General features: G+C 36.2%; 1 long non-coding RNA gene across 1 annotated transcript; it reads left to right on the plus strand.

The window, feature by feature from the left end:
• Positions 1 to 6,392: 6,392 nt before the first annotated feature.
• Positions 6,393 to 24,306, plus strand: LOC137726001 (uncharacterized). The gene is made up of 6 exons (XR_015965632.1): positions 6,393 to 8,123; positions 8,247 to 8,315; positions 9,213 to 9,299; positions 9,888 to 9,936; positions 12,247 to 12,291; positions 23,991 to 24,306. It is a non-coding gene; the product is annotated as an uncharacterized LOC137726001 (long non-coding RNA).
• The last annotated feature ends 380 nt before the right edge of the window (positions 24,307 to 24,686 follow it).

Below are 24,686 nucleotides of genomic sequence, written 5' to 3' on the forward strand. Positions count from 1 at the left end.
ATGACGAAAATTAATTAACTAATAATTAAGTTCCATGCAAACAACTGCGTAGAAACTTTTGACCAACATTCATCAGCTGTAATAGCACGTAAAATATGTAGTAAATAAACAACTCCCTAATCGAATCCTGTTGGGTGAGACCTAACCCCTAAAGGCCTCTCTAGCCGAACCCTTGCTGGTTACGGAATACAGGTAAACACATAACGGCCGTGAAGTGCCGTTTTGAATGGTCTACCAAATAAGTATGGCCTCTCTAAGATAATTTATTTTTCGCACGGAACATTTCGGCCAGAAGGCATATCCGGTCTTAACAATTTATTAGAGAAGATGCATGAATCCAAGTCTCATGGACAAATCATCAAATACAGACCTTAATACATAGATTACTGCTTTTCCCCTTCTCGGTCTGAATGCATGGAAAATTGACAAACTAAGGCCTAGAAGATGTCCATGAACGCTTTGGAAAATCATGCTGTACTGGGGTTTGATTTTTCTTTGTGAGATTCCACACCTAATTTTATTTCGTCTTTTTGCTTATATAGAGACTAGTTGGGCATGCCCAAGTACCGCTTCTACAGGTGTTTCGACTAATTCTTGTTTTCTTTTCGACTAATTCTTGTTGCTTGAGTAGCCTGCCTTGGTGTGTAGTTTCTAATCTAATTCTTCATTACCTTCAATACTGTCAATCAGGAAAAAAAAGGCCTAGAAATGTGATTGGTTGGTTATGTAATATTTATCTAGCAAGAAAGTAATTAATTGATGAAGTATTGCATCCGAACAAGTATACATCTATTAACACCAGCAAGTCAAGCATTAAGTCTAAGTTAGGGACTTCTCAACAAAATGAAAAGTCTAAGCGAGGTATGGTTTGAGAAGTATATGTGAGATTCCTCCAGACTATAATTGGTCCAGGGTCAAAACTAATAATCATTAATAAAAAAGCTAAAAGATAGTAAAGACAACGGAAACTTTATTTGTAAAGTGACTGTTAAAAGATAGTAAAGACAACGGTTACTTAATCCTTTTCATTATTTTGAAAATATGTTTTTGTACGTATATGTTATCTATACCTAGGTTTTTTCATATTTGTATAGTAATATTTGCTCCATTAAACATAATTTAATATCGTAAGTGCTTGAGATTCAAGAAACTGAAGACATTTGGGGCTTAAAGGTGTATGTCACTTCATTTCTAGCCTCAAGTTTTTTAATTTATTCACATGTGTGCATTAAATTTGTTTGATTTTTTCAGTAAATTTAAATCAACATTTGATACTCATATTGTTTCCTTATCCTTTCAATCCCTTTTCTTGACAAAATTTTGGCTATAATTTTATTAAAATTTTTGGTTATGTAGTATTATTATCATATGATTTGGAATGATAACATTATTAGGTCGTAAATATCAAGTTTGTAATATTTATAATATAATTACTGACGTGTAAGATCCTACATATTAAAGTTACATTCAGCCCCTTATTATAAGTTGTGGCTACACCTGCATGCATCCTAAACTCCTAGGCGTTTTCTCTCCAAAAGATTGTGAATTGTGAGGATTATTGTGCCGGCATATTTCTTATGGTTTGTTTCTTTTTTTTTTTTTTTCTTTTCTCCCTGACGTAACACGAAAAAAAAAAAAAAAAAACACTAGCCAGACGAATAACATTCCTCCTGTAAATAAAAAAATAAAAAAACCACTAGCCAGACAAATAACATTCCTCCCGTAAAGTATGTAGGAGTTCGTCTCTTAAAATTTAAAGGCGGCAGATCTCCATCCGGCAGAAATTGTCACTGGACTTTTAACCTGACGAACCATAGTGTCTATCGGGAAAAAGCACCTGCCCTGGTGAATACCGATGAACATTCGTCGGCCAAACTCACGTTGACCAAAGAGACCCGGCAAAAAATTGTAGCCCAACGAAACCCTTTCCTTGGGGCAAAATTTAAAAATTTAATTAAAAAAAAAATGATAATATCTACACTATAAGAGGGTGGAGGAATAGGCTAAGCCTTACAATGGACTTGCCATAATAATGGGGTTCAACTTTGCCTATGAGAATCGTACCTAAATCCTTTCACTTATACATAAAAATGAATACCATAAGACCGTAGTACTAAGTGGCCACAGTACCGTTTTGAATGGTCAACCAAATGTGCGTGGTCTCTCTAATTAACATCACTTAATTTATTTTTTTCACGGAACATTTTAGCCGGAAAGCATCATCTTAACAATTTCCGATTTTGGTTGCAACAAAGGCTTTTGGTTTATAAATTTCCGATTTTGGTCGAGTTTGCATAGGGTGAATAGAATGGATAGGTTGTGGGGGATGAGAAGATGAACTAGAGAAATGGATTAGGTGCAGCAAACAGTAAAGATGGTGGAGAAGTAGTTGGATAGGGAGATGGTGGAGGAGGAGAAATAGAGGAGAGAGATTGAACTAAAGAAGTGGATCGGATTAATTTCGTCTTGCAAACACCACCGTTGATGAAATTGATGGTCTCTTGCTCAACAAAGAGATGGATTTTGCTCGAAGGAAGCACATCTAGCTCATTTTTCTTCAAATAAGCCTTATCAGGCTTTTCATTATTTCTGGTACCCTCATATGCTCATCTGCTGCTTCATACACCTTGAGAGCCTCCACCCCAGGCCTCAAATGCTCAGCAAGTTCCAAATCGAGATAATTTTTATAGGAACAACAATTTTCAGAGGAATCCTAATAATCGTAACAGATTCAATCATAACAATTGTGGCGGTAACCAAATCTGATCCCCTGGTCCAACAGTTCCCTGTCAAATTTGTAAGGATCCTGGACATCTTACAATCAATTGGTACAGTCGTAAGAATCCAAACTTTCAAGGTCGCATTCCACCAGCCAAACTTGCTTCTATGTGTGCTGGCATATTAACTCTGGAGCAAGCTTTCATATAACAGACAACATCAATAGTTTGCATAATCATTTGCCTTATTCTAGCCCTGACAAGGTTTACATTAGTGATTTTCAAGGTCTGTCTATTCCCTAGTATGATTCTTCTTTATTTAAAACACCACTTTCAACTTTTCATTGAAAGAATGAGATGCATGTTTCTCATTTGAAACATGATCTTTGCTTTGAAAGTATGTTTCAACTTAATAATTGGTGTTCATTGACATTAAAGGATTCATTGACATTAAATCCTTTTGACTTCTATGTGAAGAATCTTATTATGGGGATGACACTTTCTAAAAGTCATGTTGGCAGAAGTCTTAATCCTTTTCGTGCATTTCCTTTGTCTCCATCAAGGATTTCTACTAATCCTACAATAAAGGCTTCTTCTTAGATTTGACATCAACGTTCATGAATTTAAGCTATGTATTTTTTAAGTCTGCTTTACCTATCTCTAATTTGTTGATAATGAGTCTCACATAGATGAAAATATGAATCTTGCATGAGCTTAATTATAATAAGTTTGGTTACTTCTCATATTGCCAATTGGTTTTATGGTGGAACCTTAACTGTCTTCATATTCAGTTCAACATCTTTTTTGTACCAATTGTGTTTTATGCAAGTGTGCTAGATTACCTTTCACAGTTTCTCTATGTATTACTTCTAGGCGTTTAGAATTAGTACATGTTGATATTTGCGGTTTAGCTCCACTATTAACTGTTGGTGGTATTCGATTTTATATCATCTTTGTTAATGACTTCACTAAGTACTCTTAGTTGGAGACTCTTAAGCATAAATCATAAATTTCACTATTTTTCTTCAATTTCAAGTCCTGATACCATTAAAGAAACAAAGATGAGAGAAAATATGATTTCATTCGCTTCTGAAAAGATAAGTTCCATTGGTATTTATAATTACACTTTAGGAAAGCTAACAACTATAAATAAAGGTAAAAGAAAATTGCAGAGGTAAACTTTTCTAAAAAACTTTTGACCTGTTTCCTTTGACTATCATAAATTATTTTTTCACTTGTCAAATTACTCTCTTCATCATTACATCCGTGGATGTATTACCACTATTACCATAAACTGGGAGTGGGTACTTTGTATGCCATGGATAGGGATTGCATACAGAATCCGAATCAAGTGACTAATGAATATTTTAATGGGATTTCAGAAAAAAAAATTTATAAGTGTAAGCAAACACGTCAACACTGAGGGTTATACTAAGTGCCCATGCCAAACTTGTAATAATTGTAGATTGAAGTCATTGAGAGAGATTCAACAAGATTTGGGTAGATATGGAATGTCATACAATTATACTATCAACAATGATAATGTAGAAGTGGATGATGATGATAAGAATCTTTATCCACAAGAAATTCAACGATCTTCATCCATTGAGAGATGATTAAAACAAGCTCAAGGAGAATTGTACCTTGGGTGTGAAGGTTTCTTTGTACAAACAGAAATTGTGGAGTTCATGCATGGCAAGGTCATGTTTCGAATGTCAAACACATGCTATGATTATTTCATTGCACTTTTCAAACATAATATTGAAAAGTGCCACGAAATTTTTTGCCGAAAAATGTAATTGAACCGATCATTCAATTATCAAGCTTCTTTCAACAAATATGTGCCAAAATTTTTGCATGTGGCAGACTTGGAAAGGCTGAAAGAACATATCGTGCCGGCTTGAACAAATATTTTCCCTGCATTCTTTGATGTAATGATTCAAGTCATACTTGATGGGCCTTAATATTTTCGGTAGATGTACCCTATAGAAAGGTAGCAATATTATTCTCCCATTCAATCTCATTGTTTCCAATCGACGTGAATAAAATATTGGTGATGTCGTGCGACAAGAGAAGCTTTTTGTATTTGCCGAAATTGCAAAACCGTTTATGGGTAGTTCAAGTGTTGGATTCGCTAGCGCTTACGTGAAGATAGTTGAATGGTTTATATTCAACAATTGTGACGAGGTGACACCATTCCTTGAGTAGGTGACATCCTCTATATTTACGTTAAATAGTTTTTTCCCTCTAATATTTATTTGACTTGTTATGCAAGGAACATAAGGAAATAATAAAGCATGAAAGTAGTTCAAACATGGAGCAAAGACATAAAGATAAGTATCCTTCTTGGTTTCGTGAGCATGTACGTCAAAGTTTGTAGTAATTGTAATGTGTTGCATGATTTTAAAACAATTTGTGCATTACACTATCCATTATATTACTAGATGAGGAGCTTGGGAAAAGAAAAATTGCCTTTATATAATGATGATCCTCACCCTTTCCCGGATTTCGTGATGCAACATATCAACATGATGAAGGAGCTGCATCAACATGATGAGGGCTAGAGTGAAAATGATGATACTTAAGGATATTTTTTTCTATATTATGGTAATGTCGAAATGAAAACATAAATATTTTTGTATTTTGTAACTGAACTAAATTGTGAACCTTTCATTAGTTTATATGATATGAATTTTTGTGTTGTTCCTACACTAATTCTTCATTCACGCCCCTTCTCAATCTCTTAAGCTTGCCTGTTAATTTGAAGGTGGTACGCAAATGATGATATGCCAGGTACATAATTAATGACATGATCAATTCAATGAAACTAATTCATTATTACCAGCTTAATTTAAACAATAATAGGAAATGTCTCTTTTTTATTCTTCAACTAAATCTGAATTTCTAAAGTATATTTTCTATCTAATTGAAATTGTATTGCAGCAGGTTGCTATCAGAGTGATGATAGCCATGAAGTTTGGTCTCAGTGGAGAAGGATCATTTACAAAACATGAAGCCAATTAGATCTTGTTCTTGATATGTACATATGTAGCAGCATTTACATGGTCTTGGGGTCCGTTGGGGTGGCTGGTACCGAGTGAGATATGCCCTCTCGAGATCCGATCAGCCAGACAAGCCATCAACGTCTCGATGAACATGTTGTTCACATTCATCATTGGTCTTCCTCAGCATGCTTTGCCACTTAAAGTTTGGTCTCTTCTTTTTCTTTGCCGGTTTTGTGTTGATTATGACCATCTTCATTGTCGTCTTCTTCCCCGAGACAAAGAACGTTCCGATTGAAGAGATGAATAGAGTGTGGACAACACACTGGTTTTGGGGCAAGTACATCCCTAATGAGGCTGTCATTGGTAGGCAAGTTTGATTGACAAAATTAGAGTTGGATTTGTAAATAATCCAAGCACCTGGTTTCGATCGAGAGGCAATTAGGGGATTTGGGGATAATTGTTGTCCATCCCTTGTACTCAATTTTTGGGTTTTAAATCAATAAAATCACATTTTATTTTCTTGGTCAACCAAATGGAGTTTGATATTATTACTTTAGTCTAAAGTAGGAGGGAAATTGGCACTATTCATATGATTTGGACCACATTTCAGTTTATTTTCAAAATTGCCACTCCGCTGCTTTTACCCAACTTTCTCAATATTTACAAAAATACCACCCAGCCTTAAAACCCGATTTCCACCCTGTGCATCTCAAGGTTTCACTCGGGGACAGAGAGGGGAGGGGGACAGACCGGCTGACAAATTGGAGAGAGACGATGGCTCCCCATTTTCACTCGGAGACAGCTGGGTCTCGCTATGCGGAGAGGAGAGGAAGGGGACAGAGGGAGTGGAGAGGATGGGGACAGAGAGACTGACAGATTGGATAGATATGGGAGCTACGGGTTTCCACTGAATGACAGAGAGATTTAGCTAGGTCTTCTACCAGGATCCATGAGATTTTCTGCGATTTTAGAGAAGGATGAACATGGAGAGAGATACATAACGAAAAGCATGTGTATGTGCATTCGTTAGGGTCAACGGCTTACGCACAGAGTCGGTGAGGAGGGGATGGGAGAGGGAGGAATGGCAGGGTCTGCGTTTTCACCTTTCTCCCTTCATTCAAAAGGTCATGAACTCTTTTAGATTAATTATTTTGTTTCTGATTTGCCATTTGCTTTGTTAAAATTGCCATTCATATTTGGTTCTTTCATTCAAATTGCAATGCATGTTAATAATTTGTTCGGTTGGGTGCTAGGATTAAGTCTCTGTTTTTGTAAATTAGGCCTTTGCACTGATATAATTTCTCTGTTTCTCCATCAATTTGTGTATAATTCATCATTTTTCTGTTTAAAAATTGTTACAGATTTTATGTTCCTTCATTAAAATTGTCATAAATCTTTGTAGATTGTTTAGGTCACCTTAGATTCACTTTATTTCAGTTTATTGTTTTTAATTGTTGTTCACTGTTTGATTTGCCATTCCATTTATTAAAATGGTCATAGATATTTTTTCCTTCATTAATGCTGTCATAGATATTTTATATTGTTTAGTTAACTATTAGGGTTTCCTCTTAGTCTTTTGTAGGTTGTTTAGTTCAGCTCTAGGGTTAGCTGGATGTTAAAACTTATCCTACAACCTAATCCATTGTTCTAATAACCATAATGTAGATTAATTTGTGATGCTCCACTACCCATAGGCAGTAAACTGTTAAATATATCAATATTTGCATAAGATGAACCAACATTTGACAAGTATAAGCAGCTGGACCAACACAAACAGAAAACACCTAAATTTACAGCAAGATTAATGGTTGACCGAAAAATTAAAAAAATCAAGTAGAAAAAACGTAAATTTGTACAATTTTTTGTTTGAAATTATATGTTCACTGTTTGATTTACCATTCCCTTTCCTTTATTAAAGCTGTCATAGATATTTTAAAATTTGTTTGCTTAACTATTAGACTTTACTCTTAGTCTTTCTAAATTAGGAGGCTACACTGTTTATATTTGTGTTTTTCAGAATTTTTTCCCTTTGCTTTATGAGTGAACAAAATTAAGCCTCCTTTTTAAGTTTATTGTTTTTAAATTAGGTGTCTAGCCTGTTTAGTTCACTGTTAGGTTGATATTTCTGTATTTATAACCAAAGGGGTTGCACTGTGCTCATTTCTGTGTGTTTTTCATACTTTACTACTATTTGGTAATCAACAAATCAACTTCAGCTTCCTTTTCCACTTCACATCATTCTAATATCCATATGTTGCGAGGTTGTTTTTCCGTTTCTTGCTTCTTTTATATTTCTGAGATACACTTTTGATTTGATTCTTGATATGCATGTAGATCCAACACAACCATACACATCAAACCATCCATTCACACAGCAGCCACCAAACAAACCATTAGTGAGGTATTTGTCCATCCATTTTAAATTTTGTTTATACAAAGTAATTTCTAATACAAATCTCTTTACTGTGTTTAAATACAAACTCTTTTTCCCTCTAATTTTTTCCTATGTGATGTATCCCTGCAGCTCAAACATACACACTTTTTTCAGAAACAAAGAGTATCAACCACTGGAATCTGGATTTCCTAGCAGCAGGTATATGCTTACCCTTTCACTCATGGATTGAATTTGACCCCCTCCACCTATTCATATTTTTTCATTGAAATTCCGTCATTATGTATTGCTATTTAATTGTTCCTTTTGGGTTTTCTTCAAAGAAAATTTTCGAACATCATCTTGAGTGACCTGAAGTTCAAAGAGTATAGGTTTAGGTTTTCCCAGAGCTCAGTTTTTATTTTTTTATTTTTTTTTAAAATTTAATTAAGAAAGTATGTGTTACATATTAATTCTTTCTCTCACGGATTGAATTTGAACCCCTCCACCTATTCATATTTTTTCATTGAAATTCCGTCATTATGTACTGCTATTTAATTGCTCATTTTGGGTCCCTCCAGGTTTCCATCTTTCTTTCTTACCTTGCAATTTGTGTTATCCCCTGTTTGGTTGCTCAGAAAATGAAATAATTCATGCAATTTTGGATTCTTAATTTCATACGGATGACAGTAGCTGCTGGTTTGAACTTTGAACTAAGAATTGATGCAGTTTTGGATTCTTCATTTCTTATGAATAATCCAATAGAATTAATACTGAAAATTTACCAATGGATAACACTTCAAAGTTGATTGTATAATATAGTTGTCTTTACTCTATAATAATTTCGAGTTTTCGACGTATCTGTGTGTGTGTGGAATGTAACATATCGGATTTAGCTTATAGTGTGCATAGTTTTATTGTCTGTTGTTATCTGTGTTATACCATTTCTATGCAGGCTCTGAAAGTTATTCATGAGCTTTATAAGCACTTTCCATAATTTAAGCAGTCTGTTTTGGGTTCTTTTTCGTTAGGTCATTAGCTACTGATTAATGGAGAAACGAGGACCATGCCACTAATTTTGGGTTCTTTTTATAATCTTCTGCTTTTGGGGTTTTGCAGGGAGTGCTGATGTATCTGAGAACCATCCTCTTTTCCTTCTTCCGCTTCTTCCTGTGCATTCCAGTTTGACTGTCTGTCATAAAAAAGGTCAGTTCATCTAAATTTAGCAATTGACTCTCAAACTCTGAATCTGATTTCGTCTCCTTCTGCTGATCTCCTCCGTTCCCCTTTTCTCTTTTTGTTCCGTAAATTTACTCAACTAATTCGATTATTCATTTTTTCTAATAGAACATTTGCGGCTCCACGAAATATTCAGTTTTTGCCTGATCATTGTCAAACGCTGTAGCAACTAAGTTTGACAAAATTTATAATTATGGTTATTGATTGCTGGAATTTTGATGGTAGTGTTCCAGATTTACTTGCTCATGATCTTTGTATTGCTTTACTGTGAAAAGATGGATACTTTACTGCAAAATGTGTTTAATTTAATGGAGATTTGCTAGGTTTTTTAATACAATTAACTGGATAATGGATATTGGAGATTTTCTCCAAAGGATTATAATTTATATAGAATTTATAAGTTTTATTACTTTCGGCTTACTTTACGTTTTGAATTAGTTGGATTTAGCATTCTTCACAACCTTTGATGGGTGTTTAATTTCTAATTTTTGTTCCATGCATTGTTGATTTTCTTTGATAATTGTTGAATCGCTTTTATATTTGCTTGGTCCTTAGGATCTAAAGCATTTTGCCTTTTGAAGAGCAGCTGCACGGAAAGTATTAGGTACCCTTTTCTTTGTTGTGTTTTTTTTTTTTTTTTTTTTAATTTCTAATTTTTATGCAAGACATGAAATATTGTAGGAATCAAATGTATGATTGTGACCAAATGTATATATCTTTTGTGGTATATTATTGGTGATTATGGTATGCATAGTTAGTTTTCTTTGCTCTGTTTGAATTTCTCTCTAATTTTCTTTACTCTTCCTTATCTGCTGTGTTGTTTGTGAAAATTTGAAATAACATTTATTAATCTGTGTTTTGATTGTGATTTTCATATTTTACTTCCAAGTTCTGAGTCGTTCCTTCTCCCATGATTTCTCAACTTTTGAATATGTAGCGTAATGCCCTATTGCTACACATTCTGGCAACATAGGTGGTTATGTTGCCAGACAGTGCATATGGACCACACAGTCTCGCAAAAGTTTACCTTATCAATGGTTTAGATTTATAGTTTGGCATATGTGGTCAAACTATGATTCTGAACCATTGATAAGATGGGTATTTGCTTAACATGTTTCTTACGGGGCAGGGTCTACATGTGTTCTTTTTTAAAAAAAAAAATATATATATATATATATATATATTATTTACTGAGAGGAGCCTCAATTGCAATGTTCTAAACTATCTCTCAACTTATTTTTCTATGTTCTGTGCTTTTTATGTTTGCACTTAGATCGATGGGTTCAAGCCCTTGAATATAAATTTATTTGACAGCCTTTACAGTTTTTGACTTTTTGGTGCTGTTTAATACATATTTTCTTTTGTTTATCTAGATTATAGTTTTTCCTGCACACTTAATCCTTGCAGTTCACAGAGTTCTTATTGATCCTACAATTGTTCTTAAGTTATCTTTGTTGAGTAGAGGCTATGTTCTGTGGGTTTTAGCTTTTAGGGTTTGGGGAAAATTTTGAGCTGCTTTGGTATTTTAATGTTTAGAAAAATTTTTGAGATTCTTTAATGAGATTTTGGTGGCTAACATTCTTTAGCTAAATTTTTTGTGTCTCTTCGTTGCTTTCTGCAATTTTGGCTTTTGAGAAAACCTAATTGCAGGTTCTTCTCTCTCTCTGTTAAGTTACCAGTAGTAATGTTTTTCCTGCACTCTTAATCCTTGCAGTTCACAGAGTCCTTATTGATCCTGCAATTGTTGTTCTTAATTATCTTTGTTGAGTATGGCATATGCTCTGTGGGTTTTAGGGTTTGGGGAAAATTTTTAGCTGCATTACTATTTTAATGTTTTGGGAACATGTTGAGATTCTTTAATGGGATTTTTGTGGCTAAAGAGTCTTTAGGTAAATTCCTAACTATTTACTGGTTGGCATCCAGTGGATTGGCATCCATATCTTATAAATATGTTGGCCAAGACATATGTTAGTTTTTCATTTGTTTTTTCATTTTCATTTCTTATAATCAGTGTGTGTGAGTGCAGTGTCTATCAGTATAATGTGTGTGAATATTTAAGTAGCTCACAAGTTTGTTAGTTCAGTTCAACTACAACCCTGATGAAATTAGTTTTACATCACAAACACATATATATATATAGAAGTTTATACACCTTGGCAAATACCACCTTTTAGTTATTTTCATGGTCTGTTTAGTTGGTTTTCATACTCTAACCCCTACTTTTGTAAACTAGATTGTGCATTTCCAGTTGTTAAGCATGAATAGGATGGTGTTACCTAAACATGTAGATATTGCATTGCTTTTGTGTCATGCCGTATTAACATTCTATCTCGCCTCTTAGATAATAATACAATGACATTACATAAACTTTTAGTTAGTTTTCATGAGACAATTTCAATTTCTTTGCTTTGTTTGAAAATTGGTGTGTTTATATTCTGGACACTTAATCAATTTAGCTTGTAGTTTAACTATTGCAGTTTTTATGTATTTTGGTTTTACCTAGATTCCATTTCTAGAATGAGCATGTGTTTCTCATTGTATCTAGAAGTTATTTCAGTTGAAGTAGCACGCTTAACATTTGTACTGTGGAGTTGCGTAATTTTCCTTATTGTCTTTTTTGGATCGGAAAATTTTAGATGAGAAATACTGGATGATATATGTTTCTTCGGTATGATATTTGCATTACTATCTCAGATAAAGTATATAACTAACCTGCTAAATTCTACAGATAATACTTGCAGAACCTGCAACTAATGCCTATATTATATTGCTAATTGGTATAGCTTTGCAACAATCCCTGTTTCAACAGTGTGTGTTTACTGCTAATAGAATTTCGCTACTGTCTCTGAGCTGTTATTTTCATTGCTGTTCTGTGAGTTAGTGCTAATCGATTTGCTTTGTTTCCGATTTTCAGAAAGTTGGATCGATCACTGGAGCACTTGGCCCTTTGACTTTTGAGGTATATTAATTAATTAACACTGGTTTCATAACAGTTCTTACATTTTTTTTTTTCACATTAGGATTAGATTTAGCTATCTAATTATAGCGTCCTTTTCATATATATATATATATATATGACCGCGATAACAGTAGAATTTGAATATATATGACTGCAATAACAGTACAATGTGTGATTGTTACGTCTTAAGTTAGTGTGATGTAACAAATATTCATGCCATCAAACCTAAACTGAAACGTAATAATAAAACACAGTTGTTTGCAGTTAAACAAGAACAGCGTAAATAAACATGTTGTGCGACGACCGATTCCAAAACACATTTTAACAGCTTTATCCGGCTGATAATTCATAACATTGTCAAGTATAAAAAACTGGTCGTCAGTGATAGGAGCATTTTTATGCGACTTAATTGGCTTGTTCTCATGCATTTATGTTGTTTTTCCTTAGTTAGTTTAAGTGTTTAAAGTCATTTTCGTGCAATTTCAGGTTTTAGTGTCAAAGTATGCAAAAAGAAGCAATTTGGAGCATTCTAGAGCATTTTTGGGCCAAGATTGGATAGTGCAAGCATGGAGGCATGAGGATGGACGAATTTGAAGGCTTGAATTCAGTTAGGGAGCTGCAAGGGGGCCTAAAAAAACCTTATTTCTAGAAGGCTTTATCTATTCACACATGGTGCCTAATTTCTAGCTTGTCTCCTAGCCGTCCTAGCTTGTCTCCTAGCCGTCCTAGCTTGTCACTAGCCGTCATAGCTTGTCTCCTAGCCGTCCTAGCTTGTCACTAGCCGTCCTACCTTGTCTACTAGCCGTCCTAGCTTGTCACTAGCCGTCCTACCTTGTCTCCTAGCCGTCCTAGCTTGTCTCCTAGCCGTCACTAGCCGTCCTACCTTGTCTCCTAGCCGTCCTATCTTGTCTCCTACCTTGTCCAAGCTACACACATATATCCTTTAAGTGTTTCATGTATAGAATTTCTGGTACAAAAAACCTTTTGGTTTCAACTAAGTTCAAAACCTTTCCTAGCCCTATAAATAAGGCTTTGCAGCAAGGCACTTAGGGGATCACTCATTCACCCAATTTTCGTCCATTCATCTAGCCACACCACTCTACACATCCTAAAATCCTAGAAACACAATTCCAGCCAAACACTACACCTTGCCGTGCCTATCCTCCATCCAATTCCATAATCCCTGATCCTAAAACACATCCCAACCATCCCATCCACCTTTGTGCCGTAGCAAGGAGAAAGAAGGAAAGACTCTTGGATGCTCAAGCTTCGTCGTTGGTGCATTCTAGGTGTAATTCGTTTTATGATTTCAATGTTTAATTTATTTTCCTTTCATTTTGCTATGAACATGAGTGGCTAAACCCCTATTGGTTAGGGGTGATTTCGAAGCCATAACTATGTGTGCAAGTTGATTTGATAAATTCCAGTTATGAGTTCTTGAATCGTGAATGCAATTGGCTTAACTGTGCGAGTAATAACGTATTTGTGTTTGTTAATTAGGGGTCGACACTTAATTGGCTTGCATGAATATGATGCTAGAATATAAGTTTGTTTCACATAGTTGTCACACACTTATATTCACAAGTAGTGAAGGTTGCTAGTCACAATCGCGTTAAGTTCAATTCCTAGCATAAGTGTCATGATGTCATAGTCACAAGTGCTTTGTCAATGCTTATAGTTTTCATTGAACGTAATGATCTTTGATTGTATCTTTATTATGATGTCATGTAAGGAACTTTTGAAGAATACTTTGGGTTGTCGTATGATGTCATCCAATTCAATAACACAAGGAAAACTTGAGAATTAACTAAGTGATGTCACGGTTAATTTGGGGTATTGTCATTCATAATTCTATGAAGGAATAACTGGAAATCGAGTCATTTGCATACTTGTCATGTGTGGAGAAAGAACCCCTAACTAGTCCATCATCCATTAAAAACCCCAAAAACATTTCAAAATCAGTTTTACTTTGCAATCTGTTTTCTCAACTTTAATTTCGTCCAAATCAAATCCCCCTTTACTTTGAAGTCTCAATTTAGTTAGAAATTGTTTTGGTTCATGTTTTTAAGTGTTTTGAGTCAAGTTTTCAACCAATTTTGTCCAAATTAGTGTAGATGCTCAAAACTGCCCAGAAAGTGGTTTTTAGGCAGTTTTGAGTCTTCTAGTTGCTGTTTTGAGTTTTTGTTTTGTTTTAGTGTTTTAACTTTGGTTTTTCATTCTTTGAGTCCAAATTAGTGTTTTTAACTTTGTTTTGGAGTTCTTAGGTCAGTTTTCAAGAGTTTAGCAATCCCTCCTAATCCCCGGTTTTGAACGATCCCTACTTACATACTTTGCTACAATTGTCAGAAGAGGGTTTAATTTGTGTGCTTAATATATTTCGCAACAAATTTTTGGCGCCGTTGCCGGGGATTAGCAACTTTGCTAAATCCCTTGGATTGTTTTTGTTTCATTTATTTCACTTTGTTTCTGATTTTGTTGTAGTTTTTGACCTATTTTTGTTTCTTGTTTTTTTAGGTACTAGTGCATGACGCGGAGTTCTCAAACTGTGCATGCACATATCTTAGACTTTAACGACGATTTTGAACGTGATTTGAGAAGAAAGAGGAGGCATCCCGAACGTAGTGAACCTAGTTCAAGTTCAGAGGCCGAATCTGAGTTTGAAGAAGTGGAAGAAGTTATGGCAGCGGACAATCGGACCATTAAAGAGCTTTCGGCCTCAGGGTTGGCCAATGCCGCACCATTATGCATTCAATACCCCGCGGCTGCCCAAGGCAAGACCGATGAATTCGAGTTGAAGTCAAGCTTGTTGCACCACATTCCTAAATACCATGGGCTTTCCATGGAAGATCCAAACAAGCATCTTAAAGAGTTTGAAGTAGTTTGTTCAAGCATGACTCCCGTCAATGTTGACGGAAGTATTTTGAAGATGAAAGCTTTTCCGTTCTCTTTAATGGATAAAGCTAAGGATTGGTTATACGAGTTGGCTCCTGGCACTGTCACTTCATGGGAGAGTATGAAAAGAGCGTTTTTGGAGAAGTTTTTCCCAACTTCTCGCATCATTCTTCTTCGTAAAAAAATAAGTGGAATTCAACAAGATGAAGGTGAGTCTTTTCCTGCATACTATGAACGTTTTAAATCACTTGTTGCTTCTTGTCCACAGCATCAGATGAAGGAGGAACTACTTTTGCAATACTTCTACGAGGGCCTCCTACCATTAGAACGTCAAATGCTCGATGCCTCGGCAGGTGGAGCATTAGTGGACAAAACACCTATGGCTGCCAAGACCTTGATTTCTAATCGAGCGTTGAACGATCAACAATACGAAGGAGTAGGCCAAAGAGGACCCCCACGGCAACATGTTCATGAGGTAAGTTTTACTTCCGACATTAATTCACAATTGGCTAATCTTACTTCTATTGTGTCTCAGTTGACCGAGGGCATGAAGATGCAAGGACCAATTGTATGTGGCGTATGTTCTATGCATGGACATGCCTCTGAAAAATGTCCACAGTTGATTGAAAATGGTGGATGGGAAAGCGCCAATGCAATTGGGTTTCAAGGCCAAAACCAACCAAGGAACGATCCTTATTCCAACACATATAATCCCGGTTGGAGAGACCACCCAAATTTCAAATGGAGGGAGCCCCAACAATCTCAAAACCAAGGAGGCTTTAGGCAACAACCCCCTGGGTTCTTTCCCAAAACCTACGCCCCACCCCAAAATCAAGCCCAATCCGGCCCAAGTGCCTCAGGTACGTCTCTTGACAATGATGCACTTCTTAAGATACTAACTAAGTTGTCTAATGGGCAGGACGATCAAGCTAAGGCTATGCAAAACCAAGACAAAAGGGTGGATCAATTGGAGAAACAAATGGGGCAAATTGCCGAGTTTATGGGGCAGTTTCGTGAACAAGGAAAGCTCCCTAGTTCCACCGTTCCAAATCCAAAGGGAAGCTTCGAAAGTGCAAAGGCCATAACCTTGAGAAGTGAAAAAGAGATTGGGGCAGATCCTACACCATCACAATCAGGTCCCAAAGGTGATGAAAACTTGCAAATTGAAGAGGAAGAATCAAGCAAACCCATGGCAAAGGTGGGAGAGTCTTTGCCGCAAGTTCCTAGTGCCCCAAAACTGTCTAATTCGGCCAAAAAGGGTAAGAATGTGTCAAATTCGGTTTCTACTAATGCTTTTCCTTCGAATGCTCCTTTTCCTAGTAGGTTTATGCAAACAAGGAAGGAAGAAGCTGAAAATGACATCCTTGAGACATTTAGGAAAGTTCAAGTGAACATACCCTTGTTGGATGCAATCAAGCAAGTCCCTAGATACGCCAAGTTTTTGAAGGAGTTGTGCACCACTAGGAAGAGGATGTCGACCAAGGAAGTGGTAAAAGTAGGTGAGAATGTGTCCGCCATCTTGCAACGCAAACTACCTCCCAAATGCAAAGATCCGGGTAGTTTCACCATTCCTTGTGTCATAGGTAACACTAGATTTGAATCTGCCATGCTTGACTTAGGTGCTTCTATAAATGTTATGCCATATTCCATATATGCATCTATGAACCTAGGAGCATTGAAAAAGGATGGTGTTATCATAGAATTGGCCGATAGATCTAATGCCTATCCAAAGGGAGTTTTGGAAGATGTTTTGGTGCAGGTTAATCATTTGATCTTTCCGGCGGATTTCTATGTCCTTGAGATGGATGAATCGGATCATGCACCCTCGCTGCCCATTCTACTTGGAAGACCATTCATGAAAACGGCCCGGACTAAGATTGACGTGTTTAATGGAACTTTGTCCATGGAATTTGATGGGGAAGTTGTTAATTTCAATCTTTCCGATTCTATTAAGTATCCTAGTGAAGATCATTCATGTTTCTCTATTGATACTGTTGACTCTTTGGCGCAGGGATACCTTGAAGATTTGAATGATGATATGCTTGAAAAAGTCATTACAAGTGATGTAGAAGTCAAAACCAAGGGAGCAACATCCATGCAACCCCACGGCACAAATACACTATCCTATGCCGTGCCTCCTAGTGAGGATTTTCTTGAAGTAGTTGCTGCCCTTGAGTCATCACCAATACATGATGGTAAGTTTCCTAACAAAGAGTCCATTCCCATTTCGACTAACAAGTTGCTTCCATCCATAATTCAGGCACCTATCCTTGAACTCAAACCTTTGCCAAGCCATTTGAAGTACATTTTCTTGGGAAAAAATGAGACATTGCCTGCCATCATATCATCATCCCTCACGGCACAAGAGGAGGAAAAACTCATGCATGTGTTGAAGGAGTACAAATCTGCCCTAGGATGGACATTGGCCGATCTCAAAGGTATAAGCCCCACAACTTGTATGCATCACATATTTCTTGAGGAGGGGACCAAACCAACTAGAGAGGCTCAACGCCGTCTTAACCCTCCAATGATGGAAGTTGTGAAAAAGGAGATAATCAAACTTCTTGATTGTGGAGTCATTTATCCTATCTCCGATAGTCGTTGGGTTTCACCTATCCAATGTGTGCCTAAGAAATCCGGAGTGACGGTTGTGGAGAATGCCGAGAATGAGCTTGTACCCATGAGAATCCAAACCGGTTGGCGTGTATGCATCGATTATAGGAAGATAAATGCCACCACAAGGAAGGACCACTTCCCATTGCCGTTCCTAGATCAAATGTTGGAAAGGTTAGCGGGTCATTCTTTTTATTGCTTTCTTGATGGATATTCAGGTTATAATCAAATTGTCATTGCCCCGGATGATCAAGAAAAGACCACTTTTACTTGTCCCTTTGGAACATTTGCATATCGACGCATGCCATTTGGTTTGTGCAATGCCCCTGCCACGTTTCAAAGGTGTATGGTAAGCATATTTTCTGATTATGTTGAAAGGATTATTGAGATATTCATGGATGACTTTAGTGTTTTCGGTGATTCTTTTGATAAATGCTTGGATAATCTCACTTTAGTCTTGAAACGTTGTGTTGAAACAAACCTTGTTTTAAATTGGGAAAAATGCCATTTTATGGTTAAACAAGGTATTGTTTTGGGTCATATAATCTCTGAAAAAGGAATTGAAGTTGATAAGTCTAAAGTAGATCTTGTACGCTACTTACCCTCTCCTACTTCGGTTAGAGAGGTTCGTTCTTTCTTGGTCATGCAGGATTCTATAGACGATTTATCAAGGACTTTTCCAAGATTGCACAACCCCTATGCCGCCTCCTCCAAAAAGATGTGTCTTTTGAGTTCAACGAGGCATGCGAGAAGTCATTCAAGCATCTCAAAGAGCTCCTAACCACGGCACCCATCATAACTCCCCCGGATTGGTCCATTCCATTTGAATTGATGTGTGATGCCTCGGATTATGCACTTGGGGCTGTTTTGGGTCAAAGGAAAAATAAACAGTCACATGTTATTTATTATGCTTCCCGCACTTTAAATGATGCTCAATTGAATTATTCTACAACCGAAAAAGAACTCTTGGCGGTTGTATTTGCTTTAGATAAGTTTAGATCATATCTTATTGGCACTAAAGTAATTGTTTTCACTGACCATGCAACCTTGAAGTATCTTTTCACCAAAAAGGAGGCCAAACCAAGGCTCATTCGTTGGATGCTCCTACTTCAAGAGTTCGATATTGAAATTAGGGACAAGAAAGGTTGTGAAAACGTGGTGGCTGACCACTTGAGTAGATTGGTGCGTGAAGAAGAATCCCTCCCCATTTCTGAGACGTTTCCGGATGAACAACTTCTGTCCATTGAGGTAAGTACCCCTTGGTATGCCGATTTGGTCAATTTCTTGGTGACTAAGCAAGTTCCTAACACCCTAAGCAAGGTCCAACGTGATAAATTGATACATGATGCAAGATTTTATGTGTGGGATGATCCATATCTATGGAAATATTGCCCAGATCAGATTATTAGAAGATGTGTGCCAACTTCTGATTTTAACTCAATTCTAGCATTTTGTCATTCTTATGCATGTGGAGGCCATTTTGGTACCCAAAGGACAGCTCGTAAAGTGTTAGAATCTGGTTTTTATTGGCCTACATTGTTCAAAGATGCTAGAATGTTTTGCTTAACATGTGATAGATGTCAAAGAACAGGTTCTATTGGTGCAAAAGACCAAATGCCGCAAACACCCATCTTCAATGTTGAAATCTTTGATGTTTGGGGTATTGATTTCATGGGTCCTTTTCCTTCTTCATTTGGTTTCACTTATATTTTGCTTGCGGTTGATTATGTTTCTAAATGGGTAGAAGCAAAAGCTACCCGTACTAACGATTCTAGAGTGGTTTCAGATTTCATCAAGACTAACATTTTCTCTAGATTTGGGATGCCGCGGGTATTTATAAGTGATGGAGGTTCACATTTCTGCAATAGGACCATTGAGGCACTCTTCAAGAAGTACAATGTCAAGCATAAGGTTTCAACACCTTATCACCCACAAACAAGTGGCCAAGCCGAAGTATCAAATAGAGAGGTCAAGCAAATCTTGGAGAAGACCGTGGGGCCTAACCGGAAGGATTGGAGCATGCGTTTAGACGATGCACTATGGGCATATCGCACTGCCTACAAAACACCCCTAGGGATGTCTCCATTTCGGCTAGTTTATGGAAAACCTTGTCACTTACCCGTGGAGCTAGAGCATAAGGCACATTGGGCCATCAAAACGTTCAATTTGGACTTAGATGCTGCTGGAATGCATCGGAAGCTCCAATTGAATGAGCTTGAGGAACTAAGGAATGAAGCCTACGAGAATGCCCGCATTTACAAGGAAAAGACGAAGGCGTTTCATGACAAGATGATTAGGGGCAAAACCTTCACAATTGGGCAGAAAGTTTTACTTTTTAATTCTCGTCTACGTTTATTTCCCGGAAAGTTACGTTCTAAATGGATTGGACCTTTTGTTGTTACTAATGTTTTTCCACATGGTGCAGTTCAAGTCCAAAGCTTAAGGAATGGGGTGGAATTCAAGGTCAACGGACATAGATTGAAGCCATACTATGAGAATGCCGTGGGGCAGGTTGTGGAGGAGATCTCACTCCATGCCGTGGGCACCAATGGTGCCTGAACGTGTTCTTCGTCCGGCTGCAAGACGTTAAAGAAAGCGCTACTTGGGAGGCAACCCATGCCATTCAACAAAGGAAGACCTAGAAAGCACTCCAATTCCAGATTTGCGTTCCTAAACCCTTCTCTTTGTTGATTCTTTCTAATCTGCCTATTTAGTTGTTTTACTTGCTGTTTGTGTGTTTCTTTGTGTGATTCTATGCTTAAAACATTGAGGACAATGTTTGATTTAAGTGTGGGGGGGTAACTAAGTGTTTTTCATGCAAATTCGTGGGATTTTATCACCCATTATTTCAAAACTTGTTCCTTGCTGTTTTTAAGTGTTTTTAAGCAGTTTTGGTGTGTTTTAGTATGTTTTGAAGTAAAAATCCGAAAATCAAAGAAAAATTTGAAAAATTTGTTTTAAAAAACCCAAAAAAGAGTTGTTTTTGTGTGTTTGTTTGTGTCTTAGGGTACCTTCCAACACAATGATGAGGATTTGGTTTTTAAATACATGGCTGTTAAAGAGAGTGATTAACATGGATGAAAGTTTGATTTACTCTATGTTTATGCTTGGTTGTGGTTATAACTTATGAATTCACATGCAATCATAAAAGAAAAAAATCAGTTTTTGTAACATGCTTGAAGGAAGGAACTCAAATTAACGCTACAACCTTGTGAGACTTGAACCTAAACGTTTATTTGGAGAGTTAAAATCTGTGCATTCTTTGTTTTCTAAAATCGTTGCATGATCTCATTATTCTTTGCTTGGTTGCTACTTAGAAGGCGTTTCATCATTTAGTTCCAAACACTAGAAGTCATGCCCATTTCATTCAAAGCATGGTATTGATTAGCATAACACATTTTCAAGATGAAGTTGTGTAGTGACCACCACTTTAGCCAAAAAGCCGTGTGCCCTACTCCATTATATGTTTAGGTGTTAACCCCATTGAGCCTTGTTTAGCCTTTTCTTTGTTAACCCACATTACCCTCACCTAGCCTAGATTAGGACTATCCATACCCTCATTCTTAAAGTATAGTAAGCATGATTCAAATGGAATTCCTTTATGGCAGAAACCAAGTGTGGGGGAAGTAGAAAGAAAAGAAAAGAAAAATTCGTAAAAAAAAAAAAAAAAAAAAAAAAAAAAAAAAAAGTATGAAAAGAGTTGAACAACATGAGAAAAAGAGTTCCAAGGTGTTGTTTGTTGAAGAAAGGGTCCAAAAAGTTGAATTCGGCCCCAAGAAGTTGTTTAAAGTCTTCCCCTTGTGTTTTTAAGTTAATTTCTGCAAACTAAGTGAATTCTAAGTCTTAATTTCATTACTTTGCTTACTAATGCTTGAAGTAACGTTTGTTTTCCCTATCCTTTCTTTGTTAACCAATACCCCAAGCCCCGTTCCAACCCTTAAACTTCTATCTTGAGTGTTATGTGTTTCAATTTGTTGAGTTTGAATTTGGTATGAGCATATGGTGTCACTGGTTCTCGCATCTAAGTAGTAGCATTCCATTCATGAGATCATATCTAAACATGCCTATTAACTCCGGAAATTGCGTTCTTTGTGATACATATATGTGAGCATTCGTTTTTATATCTACATCAATTCTCTCACATATAACTAGTATAGGATGTGTAGTTAGAAAATCTGAGTGAAAATAGAGTGCAAATCTATTAAGGATAGAAGGAATTCTCTAAGGCATGTTACTACATTCAAAACATTGTTTTAATTGGTTAATTGTGAACTAGTAAGTAGTGACTATGATTAAGCATGTGCTTAAGTGTTAAATTGACTCAAATCTGTGGGACTGATAATCTTTAACATGTCATGTGCATTGGAAATCCCTGAGGCAAACGTTGGAAGGTTTAGATTATGTTTGTTTGTTTTGTCTTGTTTTATTTCTTTGTTTTGCTCGAGGACTAGCAAAAGCTAAGTGTGGGGGAATTGCGAAATATATTAAGCACACAGTCAGTTAAACCCTTCTCAGATTTACCCTTTCTTTGTTGCACTTTCATGGATTTAATCCATTCCACCATCACAGTTTTTGTTACTTTTACAGTTTCCCCATGCTTTCTGGAATGCGTTTTCAATCTTAATAATATCTGCTTTGTTGCTTCGAATTATCAGTGGTTTCAGTTATTCACTTTCTTTTCTTCTTGGAAAGCATGACTGTGAAGTTTTATCACTGAGTTTCACAGACAAACATATTAAACTTTTCAAATAGCCTTTAAATTTACCCTATATATTTTTCCTTTTCTTTTTCTGACACATGTTCCCATGCTAACAAACAAAGTATAATAATATGTATGATGCCTTAATATGGTGGATTACCTTAGCTGCTAATGTTCCGTCACTGCCTTGCTTTATGCATGATCAAACTAATTTACATTTGAATACATGCTTTTTTAGATCTTAGTTTTATTACAATGTTGTTACTGTGATCTCTACTGGTTCTTTAAATAGTTTGGTTTTTCAATCAGTTAACACTTTTTTTTTTTTTTAAATTGAAACAACATTATAGTTCTAAGCATAATCATCTAATTAGTCTCCCCTTTGGCATAATTTCTCGAAACCATTTTCTTTGTGCCATTTGTAGAAAGATGGGTCTCTTTCAGATAAAATTTACAACATTTGGTTTAGGAATTGCAAAGAGAAATAAAGAATCTCCGACCAAATTGTGCAAGAATTTAGCCGGGATTTGAGGGTTTTAGTTCAGGGTTTGTTTTTTGCGATTTACACACAAAGAGAGATAGAACAAAGGTGAGCGAGAGAAGGGAGGATTTTATGCAAGGGTTAAAGCGTAGGGGTAAGGATAGGGTAAGGACGCATAATCAATTTGACTGCACATGTAATTCATAAATTGATATTGTCTGAATGAGTTTTGGCAAGTATATATACTTAATGACCAAGTGTTTCTAAATATTAAACTAATGGAATTTGGATGCCATCGTTTCTATTTATGATACATATAACTAAAATGCATCGGTTTTGGTTCGAGTATCATGTAGAGAATTTCTTGCTAATTGAACATGTTTGGTTTTGAGTTTCTGGATATAAAATTTACTATAAAAGGCTCTGTCTCTTTGAAATTTTGACCATTATTTTTCTGATCAAAATAGAGAACTTTGATTGTTCTATTATACATAACCTATATTTTTCACATTGTTGAATTATTTATACTATTAAGGATGATTAATATGATTATCATCAAAATTATGGTATGTTTTATTGTTTGTCCCATTTGTATGTAAATTCAGCGAATTGGGGAAATTTTCGGGTCTGTGAATTCAATGAATTGCCTAGATGGACCCATAATTAATGCAGTATTAGTTGATTTCATTTTGGAAAAACTGTTGTTGGCCAAAGACAGGTTATGATGTCCCATTTTGTATGAACTATATGTCAATGATGATAGATTGTAAGGTAATTGAGGTTTTTGCAAACAATAACTATTAATACGAAAGGATGAACCGATGCGGGGTGTACTGTTAATTATGTATAAGACATTCTTTTTGTGATGTTGGAACCCACAATTGGGATGCATTTAAACTTAAAGTATTATATATATGGGTGATTTTGTTCTTTTTCGTTTCTTTCATGTGCACGCCTACATGAAAAACATTATCGTCACGTTTCTTAAACTATGATTTATATTTTTTGCTGTAGTGCGGAAGATATCCACTCTCAAAAAAAGTGAACAATGTAATCTCCGTAATCGACTATTGCAAGCAATTCTACATGTTTTTGGCTATCAACATTTTTGCTTCAACAACTGCGTGTTTTTCGCACATTCGTGCTTGGAAACTTAGATGCTAGAATAAGAACAAAACAGTTTTTATGTTTTTTGTCAACTACAACATGTAGCTAACCTAGATGTATATTCTATCACCTTGACTACAAGGGCAACATTTCTGTAAACTATATGTTACTTCTATTTCTTCTATTTATTAGGGAACCAAAACGTTCTGTTTCGTCCTGTTAATTGTACAATATAGTTCAAGGTGATGTATTCAAGTCCCGCAGCATCGCGCGGGCATTTTTTCTAGTTTATTCTAAAGTTGAGGAGTGTTTTACTGTAGCAAATCTGCAGTCAAACCTTTGCCACTCAATTTTGCCTTTTTTACACCATTGCCATCACATTTGTGCTGAGTAGGAGGGTAATTATTTAAAGTTAGGAAGGTAATTTTGTCAGTACAGTCAATCCCTTTGCCACTCGATTTTGCCTTTTTTTACACCAGTGCCATCACATTTGTAGATGGGTTGGAAAATAATTACCAAAAGCTAGGAGGGTAATTTTGTCAGTGAATTCGAGATATTCACATTTTTACCACTCTTCACAAATTAGACGCGTCCTCTCCTCTC

This window comes from Pyrus communis, chromosome 8 (genome assembly GCF_041283825.1).
Source record: "Pyrus communis isolate YQ-2024b chromosome 8, ASM4128382v1, whole genome shotgun sequence".
Taxonomy (NCBI): Eukaryota; Viridiplantae; Streptophyta; class Magnoliopsida; order Rosales; family Rosaceae; genus Pyrus; species Pyrus communis.